Source organism: Saccopteryx bilineata, chromosome 1, assembly GCF_036850765.1.
Source record: "Saccopteryx bilineata isolate mSacBil1 chromosome 1, mSacBil1_pri_phased_curated, whole genome shotgun sequence".
In the NCBI taxonomy this organism is placed as follows: Eukaryota; Metazoa; Chordata; class Mammalia; order Chiroptera; family Emballonuridae; genus Saccopteryx; species Saccopteryx bilineata.
This window is the reverse complement of record NC_089490.1, coordinates 283268065-283279570: the sequence shown is the minus strand read 5'-3', so window position 1 is coordinate 283279570 and position 11506 is coordinate 283268065.

Here is an 11506-nt window from a genome sequence, read left to right as displayed (position 1 = left end):
CAATAAATTTCCAGATGTATTTGGCCCTGAGCAGTTTTACTTTTTTAAACTCATGTGTTTTAAAGAAAATTTCACCCATATGTTTTTGATTCATTTACACTTCAATCATTAAAATTTGGTTTATTTCATAGTTAGCTAATGTCCAAGAAGTTTTTTTTAAGTAAGTGTTTGAAAGTACTTTTTAAAAAGGGACTCTAAAAAAAGGTCTAATAACAGGAAGCTGTGGTTTGCCAAGAGTAAATAAATTTTACATATCCAAAGTTTCCATTTTGAGTACAAACTGCAAACCTGTCATCTCTGTGTTGTGTCTAAGGAAGCCTTTAAAAAAAAAGTTTTACTCTCCAAAACAAACAGAATAATGCCAGGTGAGCACGAACTTAAAATCATCAACAAAGATGGTACCCAGATCCGCAGTTGCAAACATTTATCAGCTAATTTGTAGATTGATATTGGCTCTATCGCTTGGAATTATGAAGAAAATTTAGGTTATTTCATCGTTGTCATCCTTGGTCCATCATTAATTTAACAATACCCCAGTTTCCCCCTTAAGAACATGAAGTTAATAAGCTCTGTCCTTCCTGTGTCAAAGTATTGGAGATAAAGTCAAGGAATGTACACAATATCACAGCCCCTTGGAAAATATAAAGTGCTATTTAAATATGTTGTATCCAAAGAACAGTAGTAAACATGTATAATCATTATTGTGGAACAAAGAATTTTGCAAAAATGTAAATTTTTGGTGATACAATAGAACACAGTGAAAAAAATTAAGAAATTTGAATTCAGGTTTTTGGCTTATTTATTTATTATTTTCAAAATAAATTTTTTTAGTAACAGTTGCCATACAATGCTATATTAATTTCAAGTGGACCGCATAGGGATAAGACACTTAGAATCACCCCCAATAAGCCTAGTTTTGGGCTTCTTTCATTTATAATCCTCAATTTTATAACGCTGGGGCATTTATTCACCCTTAGTTTTTTCTTGATCCAGAGATACTCAAGAACACATTTTAAGAATTTTTAAATAGCAGGTTGTAGTAGAAACCCATTAAATATTTACAATGTGCTGATGCCTTTAATGTACATTGTTTGATTTGATCCTCACTTAACCCTGGGAGATGATACCGTGACCCAAAATTTACAATGAGAAAATGAGAAGAAACTGGCTGGAGGTCACATAGTCTGTGCACACAGCACTCAAACAAACACAACCTCCTGACTCCAGACATTTAACTTCCTTTCCAACTTCTCAAGATGTAAAAAAAAAAAAAAAAAAAAAAAAAAAAAAAAAAAAATCCTGTTTCAAAACATATTATTACTCTTCCTGGAAATACAAATGTAATAAAAATAAGTAAAACACCATCTTTAATATTTTCCTGATTCAGTCTTTACTTGCCATGGGTAAATGGCTATTCACGCCTAAAAAAAAGGCTATTCAGAATGTATCTTCAAGTATTAAGTTCAACATTTAAGCATGCAGTGAAACGTTGCTGATTTGATTATCCAGGGAAATTGAATTGCTTCTATAATAATATTGGGATTTACACTCTGTTTATTACCTCAAAAGACATATTTATCTTCTTCAGTTTTATAATGTGCCATTTTGTTATTTGTTATTTCTTGAAAATGACACACACAAAAGCCCTATATGTTTTTGTATAGCTGATGAAACACCTCAAGATATTTTTAATGAAGCCGTAGAGCACAGAACCTGGTTATCAGCCTCCCATGTTTGCTCAGTGGTTTGGATGTCGGCAGCCTGCATATGGTTTCCAGTTTCTATAATTTACCAGGAATTTTTTTTTTAAGAAGAACCCTGTATCAGCGTCTCTGGCATAATAAATGACCTCACAACCTAACAGCTTAAAACAACATTTATTTAGTCCTTGATTCCGTAGATCAGTGGAGTGATCCTTCTGACCCGAGCTGACGTGGCTAATCTTTGCGGGGCATCCTCACAGATATGGCGTCAGCTGGCGAGCTAGCCAGTGGCAGATGTCTAGAATGGTTTCACAGAGATGTCTGGCTATTAGAACTGGTGGGTCAGAGTGACAGAGTGACTGCTCCTTAGGTACAATCATCATGATATTGTCCATGTAACAGATCAGTGTGAAGTCCTGTGGAACGGAGAGGTGCTTTAGATTGATGTGAATCAGACTGTGAGAATGGGCTGGAGGGGTGGAATCATTGGAATGTGGGCAGTGTAGTGTATTGCTGGTTGTGTCAGATAAAAGAAAACTGCTTCTGGTGATCTTTACTAAGAGATCATTTTAAGAAAGAACATTTTCACCTGACCTGTGGTGGTACAGTGGATAAAGTGTCGACCTGGAATGCTGAGGTCCCTAGTTCGAAACCCTAGGCTTGCCGGGTCAAAGCACATATGGGAGTTGATGCTTCCTGCTTCTCTTCTCTTCTCTTCTCTTCTCTTCTCTTCTCTTCTCTTCTCTTCTCTTCTCTTCTCTTCTCTTCTCTTCTCTTCTCTTCTCTCTTCTCTTCTCTCCTCTCCTCTCCTCTCCTCTCCTCTCCTCTCCTCTCCTCTCTCTCCTTTCTAAAATGAATAAATAAAATCTTGAAAAAATAAAAGTAGTTAGAAAAAAAAAGAAAGACTATTTTTCAGATCAATAACTGCATAGCAGGTACTAGGAAATGCATTCATTTGTCTCAGAACAGTGGTTATCAATGGAGTGGTAGTGGGGCTGGGAGGTGCAACCCAGAAAACATCGGCAATATCTGGAGATATTTTTAGCTGTCATTTTTAGTGTCACAACTGAAGTGAAGGGTAGGCCAGGGATGCTGCTAAACATCTACAATGTACTGAACAGGCCCTCACAACAAAGAAATATCTGGTCCAACATGTCAACAGTGCCAAGTTTGAGAAACCCTGACCTAGAGTAAAATTGGAACAGGAACAGAGCTGCAGTTGGAGTCAATGCCTGGTTAGGTTTACAATAATCCACTGTCATCTTCCAAGATCCAGCTGTCTTTTGCACAAGCCAAATAAGTGATTTGAATGGGACTATGGTAATTACTACCAGCCTTGCATCTTTCAAGTTTTTGGTGGTGGCACTAATTTCTGCAATGTCTCCAGAAATGTATTACCTCTTCTGGTTTATTGTTTAATTAGTTCCGATGCTTCCTGTTGTCCCTTTCTGTCATAATTGTCATTACTCCAGAAATCAAGAAACCCAAAGGGAAATTCTGTCAGTTGTTCACTGTGCTTGTCAAGTTTGCCTCCCAGAACTGGGACATAGCCACAGAATGGACTCAGGAACCCACGGGACAATTTGTTAAATGCAACCTTTATATTGAAGAGATAGAATACGAAAGTGGATTTATAATATAAAATCTCTTTATTGGTTCCTTAAATATGTCCCCTGGGAAGTCTGGGAGATACTGTCTCTAGCAAGACTGTGAGATATATATTCGTGTGGGGAGCCCTAGCATCCTTGAAAAGGATACGATCTGTGGCTCTATTTCCTATCTGCCAAAATACAGCAGGAATGGCTGTTCTCAACTGGGCTCCCTGCTCTCAGTGGGGATTGAGAAGTCCCGAAACTCTGAGCCTGACACAAGCTCAAACTCCATTGCTTATCCAACCTCCATGACCTGCTCCTTTGACTGTGAAAGCAGTAATTTTGAAAATAGATATTTGGAACAAGTGTCCTTTGTGATGTGCTTTTGTTGCCAGAAATGCTATGTAGCCATCACTTGTAAAGACTCTCCTATTTGTACGTTAAAAAATAGAAACAAAACTTCTAAACTACTTAAAAATCATCCTAAGAATTTTAGGTAGCTGTAAATTACTGGATAGAAAGTTAACATTGTTGTATTACATGGATACCTTGAAAGATAAATATTTACTAGCAAATAGCAACAACAAATTACAAAACAGAGATAAACTAAAAAATATCAGCCAATAATGAACTGGTGAGTATAGCAGAATTTTCTGACAATGCCTACATAAGATTTGTAGTCATAAATTTTATCTCTCATCTTTAGGAGGTTTTAAAATATGTCTGTCTTTAAAACTAAGTAATATTACGAACTGTTTGACTTTAGAACAAACAGGTCCTTGGAATTACTGTATCACTAGTGTTAAAATGAGATTTTTCTGAAAGTCACATTAGTTTCATCAAAAGTATAATGAAAGCAAACATTTCTAGTTCTGCTTATGTTATATTACATGACATATAAATATGATTATAAATGTTTATACTTTATAAACACATAAATATCTTTGGATGAAGTGTATATATTAGTTTCCTAGGTCTGCTATAATAAAGTACCACAAACTGAGTTGCTTAAAACAACAGAAATTTTTCGTTTCACAATTCTGGAGACTAGTAGTTGGATCAAGGTGTTGGCAGAGTCGTGCTCCTTCTGAAACCTACAGGGGAAAACCCTTTCTTGCCTCTTCCTGGATTCTGGTGATTGCTGGCAGTCCTTGGCATCCCTTGGCATATACCTGCAACACTTTAATACATGTTTCCAACACCACATGGCATTCCTGCTTCATGTGTCTGTGTCTCTTCTCTTCTTATAAAGACATCAACCATATGAGATTGTAGGCCCTACTCAACATGACCTCATCCTAACTAAATACATCTTCAATGATCTTGTTCTGAAACAAGATCACATTAAAAGGTACCAAAAATTAAGATTTCAACTGATATTTTGGGGGACAAATTTAACACATAGCTATAGATATGGTCATAAGTTTGAAAACCATTGTTCTAGATGTTATTTCTGAGGCTGCTCCATGTCTGAAAGCTCTGCTGTAAATACAGTGTGTTCGTAAAGTCATGATGCACTATTGACTGGTCACAGGAAAGCAACAACAGAAGATAGAAATGTGAAATCTGCACCAAATTAAAGGAAAACCCTCCCAGTTTCTGTAGGATGATGTGGCAGCATGTGCGCATGTGGAGATGATGATGTAACACCGTGTATACAGCGGAACAGCCCACGGCCATGCCAGTCGAGATGTGGACAGTACAGAGGAAAGTTCAATGTGTTCTGTGGATCGCTAAATTCAAATCCATAACCAAAGTGCAACATGAATATCGGCGTGTTTATAACAAAGTGCCACCACATAGGAATAACATTACTCTGTGGGATAAGCAGTTGAAGGAAACCAGCAGTTTGGTGGAGAAACCCGTTCTGGTAGGTCATCAGTCAGTGACAAATCTGTAGAGGCTATACAGGATAGCTACCTAAGGAGCCCTAAAATAATCTGTGCATGAGCCCACATCGAACTGCACCGAATAGGTATGAAACTGGGAGGGTTTTCCTTTTATTTGGTGCAGATTTCACATTTCTATCGTCTTTTGTTGCTTTCCTGTGGTCAAAAGTGCACCATGACTTTACGGACACACTGTACTTCCCTGCCTTATTTCCTCCTCTTTGTTCATTCTGGCATTGCTACCTTAAGAGTATTCAACCTTATCAAGTGCTTTAATCCATGGCTTTCTCAGATGTTCATTATCCACCAGGACCTTCAAGGTTTTGCTTTCCTTTCTAAACATACTCAGTTTACAGCCACATCATGGCAAAAAGTCTGTTCTTTCTCTCTTTAACATGTTCATGCAGCTGATCCTAAACTTATTAAATTCTATCCTCTTACTCTGCACTTGTCTTGGAGTAGGTAAATATTGATGGACAAAATCAAATTTTCTGAGCATGCTTCAAGTTTATCACCACAAATCTCAAATGGGCACTGTTAGGCACTCTTGATATATTTCTTTTTATTATTGATTGATTGATTTTGAGTGAGGTGGGGAGAGACAGATAGACAAAAAGGAAGGGACAGATGAGAAGCATCAACTCATAGTTGTGGCACCTTAATTGTTCATTGATTTTTTTCTCATTTGTGCCTTGATTGGAGGGGGGTGCTCCAGCTGAGCCAATGACCTCTTGTTCAAGCCAGCAACCTTGGCTTTAAGCCAGGAATCTTTGGGCTCAAGCCAATGACCATGGGTTTGTGCCTATGATTCCATGTTCAAGATGGCGACCTCGTGCTCAAGCTGATGAGCCTGCACTCAAGCTGGCACCCTTGGGGTTTCAAATTTGGGTTCTCAGCATCCTTGGGTGACTATCCACTGCACCACTGCCTGCTTAGGCTCCTGATATATTTCTTTAGTCAATTTTCTCTCACACATACTGAGATGATTTTGTACCTTTTCATTTTATCTTTGGACCTCCACCATTTCCCCTATTCTCATCTGATGGCCATGCTTCTTATTTCATTGATAAAATGGAAGCAATGTTCTGCAGTTTGCATACCATTTCCCAACACATCTCTTTCTGTATCCATGTATGCCAACTTCCGGCCTGCTCAGACTGGTCCAGTGGACCCAATGTCTTTTCATAATCACCTCTATGATCATGCCTTTGCTCATCTTCCTCACTGAGTTTACCTTTTACCTGTGACATTTCCATCAACACCTAAGTTTTCAAAAATCCTCCCTTTATTCACATCTCCCTTTAGTTGCTATCTTATTTATTTGGTGTCCATTAACAGGAATGGTCAAAATTATTGTCAAAATTTTTTGTCTCCACATCTTCAGATTTCATTCTTCTTCCACTTACTTTTCACTCTGGTCAGCTCAACCCTTCACTAAAACATTTTATGAAGGAAACCACAAAGTCATACGTGGATGTACCACAGAAATAGTCAACCTTATCAAGCACTTTTATCCATAGAAATCTCATTTAAAAATATTTATTTAGAAAATTAAATCTAATGGGGTCACATTAATCAATGAGTACATAAGTTTCCGATAAAATATCTATAGCATTTGAACCTTTAATTGTGGTATGTGCCCATCACCCAAAGTTAAACCATTTTCTATCATCCTTTCTCTAACCCCCCTCCCCCAAACCCCTCCTCGTTACCACTTTACTTTTATCTATGTCTATGAGTCTCATTTTATATCCCATCTATGTGTGAAATCATATAGTTCTTAGCTTTTCATGATTTAATTATTTCACTTAGTATAATGTTCTCAAGGAAATTTTCACTAACCTTCAGGGCAACTTATTGTTTTGGCTCTTTTCTCATTCAACACATTCTAAAATTATAACCACATTCTCTCCTTTTAATACACTCATATAATGGAACTCAAATCTATTTAAGACTACTATTCTCTTACTCAGCACCTTCATCTGAGTAGGTAAACATAGATTAAAAAATGATAAAATAAAATTTACTGGATTACTTCACATTTATGACCACAGTTATCAACTGGAAATTGTATTAAATTTCATCATATTTAAATCTCTGCTATACTTGATATTTTTTTACCCTTCTTACCTTGAAACACATTCTTTCCTAAGCAAATCCCAGACTGTTATATTCAGTTGTTCATTCAATCTCCCCACTTGAATGTACAAAAGATATCTCAAACTTAATATCCCCCAAATCTTCTATGCCCTAACTTTGGCCCATGTTAATAAATAGCACCACCATCAACTCAATTGTTTCAACCTTACTTTTAAGAATTAATCTTGGTTCTTTTTGTTCCCAAACATCCCACATCTCATACTTTTAATAAATTATATTGCTCTATCTCTAAAGCAAACTCAGAATTGGTCACCTCTCATACCATGCTTGCTCTAGTCTAATAGAACGTTATCTCTTGCTAGGACCATTACAACAGCCTCTTGATATGAGCACTGAAGGCTGCTAAAACAAGGAAAGAATTTTACTTCAAGAAGTCAGGCCTAGAGTTATTCTCTTTTGTTCCCTCTCCACAGGCAATAAGTTTTAAGCCTTTAAGCCCCAAAATACTTAAAGAGTATAGATGACTGTCTGTCATCAGATTCACTTCCCCACCCCCTTTTTGGTATATCATTACAGGTAAGATATTACCTTTAATATCATCTCAAATATAAAATCACATAATCTCAAAAAGTTGGGAGTGACTTTAAAGATAACTTTAAATATGGTCAAATCTCTCTGATTATGTCACAAGACTCAGAGGTTTTAAGAGATGCATGCCTTCAGGGCCATGGAGCTCATTATTCCTAGTGCTCCTCTAGAGAGCATGCACCAGGGTATGTGAACTCATGATCATACTATATTTCTTTCTGACCACCCATGGCTAATTGTTACAGCTCTTTGGTTGGTCTTTGTGTGTGAACATGGCATAAGAAGAAAGACAAGTATTTTAGGTACAACATAATATGAAAAATTCTGGTTAATTTCTTTCTTCCTTCTCAGAATACTCAGAGATATACTCTAAGCTGTTTGAACTTTGTGTGAATGAAGACATATTTGCAATGTAGGAAACCCCAGCCTTCCTTTCTCGGGGTCCAGCCACCAGTCAGTTGAGTTCCAAGTTGCCCAGGAACCTGTCCTTTAGTAACCCTAGAAACACTCTCCAAAAGGCCAGAAGTATGTTTTCAAAGCATTGCAGTTGGGCCCCTGCAGCTGACTGTGGGCCTCATTCTTATTTGTGTGAATTTTCTGACTGTCTGCTTATTTCATCCCAGCATATGGGCTAAATTACACCTACTTTTAGATATGTAATTTAAATCACCTTTTCTGTCCAGCAGCTTGTCAGAATCTGGCCACCTGTACGGGCCTAAAGAGATTACATGCTGAAAATACTGAGCTTCATGCCAATCCCAACTTCTGCTCTTGAGCCTGAGGCTAGGTAATTTCAGAACTCAACATTTCAACAAATATTTATAGATGATTCAAAAGCAATGTCTAAGTTACTCTGGAGCCTACAGAGATGAATTTCACCTACATCCTCCAGAGATCCACCATCTGGAGAACACATATGTGTTTGACACCACATGAGGCTGACTGTGATACAAGCCATGGTAGAAGCACAGTTTGAAGAGTGGAATTTGGATGAGTTCCTGAAGGACCCATGGCACATCAAATGTGATCATGGGGCTGGGAGGCTTGCAGGGTGTGTTAGGGGAATGGAAGAATTACCACTGTCATTGAAGTGAAGGTTTGCATGTGTGTTTGGAGGGTGCAAGATTGGAAAATAAGTTGGGAAACAAATCACAAAGTGCTTTGCACTTCAACCTTCAGACTATGACCTATAACCTGATGGCAGTGGTGACTTATCCAAGTTTTGAACAAGAGTATAATACCACCAGATATGTGTTTTATAAAGATGAGCTGCACATAGAGGATAATTTGAAGCAGAGAAATCCTAGACAAAAATGATAAGAAGTTGATGTAGACAAGACCTGTTGTCTTTTGCCTTCCTTAGAAACAGTTCCTCAGTTTCCCTTTGAGAAATGATTCTCTCAACCAATGCACTTCAGGTGATATTGACTCAACTTCTGGTTCCATGTGTGGACATTTTACTTATGTGGCATCAATAAAAAGGTGTATTCCCTTAGATGTAAATGATTGGTTTTATAATAAGTATGTTGGGCTTTTCTATTCATATTAGAATTGCACTTGAAAGCTAGAATTGATACAATGATTGTACATGTTGAATGATATATTTTTTTAATAAATGAAGACAACCATACACTCAGAAATAAAGGGGAGTGAGGAAAAAGCCTGGAAATGGAGGTTAAACTGGGATGGAACAAGAGACGCTAGGACCTGATGACATTGTAACCCTTAGTCAACCCTTGCTTAAACTTATCTCTGCTCTAAGACTTTTTCATCAGTGGGAGAGGTATTTATAATCTGCATAAGAATTAAGAGAAGAGGAATACATATTTTTGCAGAAAAGTGTATTCTGACTTACTATTCTTATTAAACAGATAGTAATTTATCAAGAAGTACAAAACAACTCAGAGAATGGAAAGGAGGTCCTCTCAGAAGCCGACCCAGGGTAAGTGCATACAGACCCTTACTGCTTCAGTCTTGATAACAAAATAATAAATCCTTGAATGTGCTTTAAAGTCCTTATACAGTGAGATGTACAACCAAGTGATGTCTATTAGAAGGTTGGAAATAATAAGCTATAATATTCTAGGAGAAAATTTGCATGCTGTGAAAGAAAGAAACCAAGAACCAAAACTTGTGGGAACTCTACATCCAAGTGAAAGTAGAAAAGTCAATCAGAAGAGAGAGAAACAAGGGTTAGAAGGATGAGAGGCTCAAAGAAAGGCACTGACAGAAGAATAAAAAACATTGAGATATCTGAAGTAGTCACTGACGGTTACAATGTTAAAGACTTTGAAAAGCCCCAAAAGAATAAGAACTCAGAAAATGACATCCTTACCATCTGAAAAGTAAGTTCTTTTTTTTTTAATATTAATATTTTTTAATTAAATTTAATGCAGTGACATTGATAAATCAGGGTACATATGTTGAGAGAAAATATCTCTAGATTATTTTGACATTTGATTGTGCTGTATACCCCTCCCGCAAAGTTAAATTGTGTTCTGTCACCTTCTATCTGGTTTTCTTTGTGCCCCTCCCCTCCCCTAACCCCTCTCTCCTTCTTCACCCCCTCCCCCCTCCCCCAACCCCCCCGCCCCTGTTGCCATCACATTCTTGTTCATGTCTCTGAGTCTCATTTTTATGTCCCTTCTATGTATGGATTCATCTCAGTTTTTTTTCTGATTTACTTATTTCACTCCGTATAATGTTATCAAGGTCCATCCATGTTATTGTAAATGATCCTATGTCATCATTTCTTATGGCTGAGTAGTATTCCATAGTATATATGTACCAAAGTTTTTTAATCCACTCGTCCTCTGATGGGCACTTGGGCTGTTTTCAGATCCTCGCTACTGTGAACATTGCTGCCACAAACATGCGGGTGCATTTCTCCTTTTCGAGCCGTTCTATGGTGTCCTTGGGGTATATTCCTAAAAGTGGGATAGCTGGGTCAAAAGGCGGTTCGATTTTCAGTTTTTTGAGGAATCTCCATACTGTTTTCCACAGTGGCTGAACCAGTCTGCATTCCCACCAGCAGTGCAGGAGGGTCCCCTTTTCTCCACATCCTCGCCAGCACTTATTCTGTGTTGTTTTGTTGATAAGCGCCATTCTGACTGGTGTAAGGTGATATCTCATTGTGGTTTTAATTTGCATTTCTCTAATGATTAGTGATGTTGAGCATTTTTTCATATGCCTATTGGCCATCTGTATGTCCTCTTTGGAGAAGTGTCTATTCATCTCTTTTGCCCATTTTTGGATTGGGTTGTTTGTCTTCCTGGTGTTGAGTTTTACAAGTTCTTTATAAATTTTGGTTATTAACCCCTTATCAGACGTATTGTCAAATATGTTCTCCCATTGTGTAGTTTGTCTTTTTATTCTGTTCTTGTTGTCTTTAGCTGTGCAAAAGCTTTTTAGTTTGATATAGTCCCATTTGTTTATCCTGTCTTTTATTTCACTTCCCCGTGGAGATAAATCAGCAAATATATTGCTCTGAGAGATGTCGGAGAGCTTACTGCCTATGTTTTCTTCTAAGATGCTTATGGTTTCACGGCCTACATTCAAGTCTTTTATCCATTTTGAGTTTATTTTTGTGAGTGGTGTAAGCTGGTGATCTAGTTTCATTTTTTTGCAGGTAGCT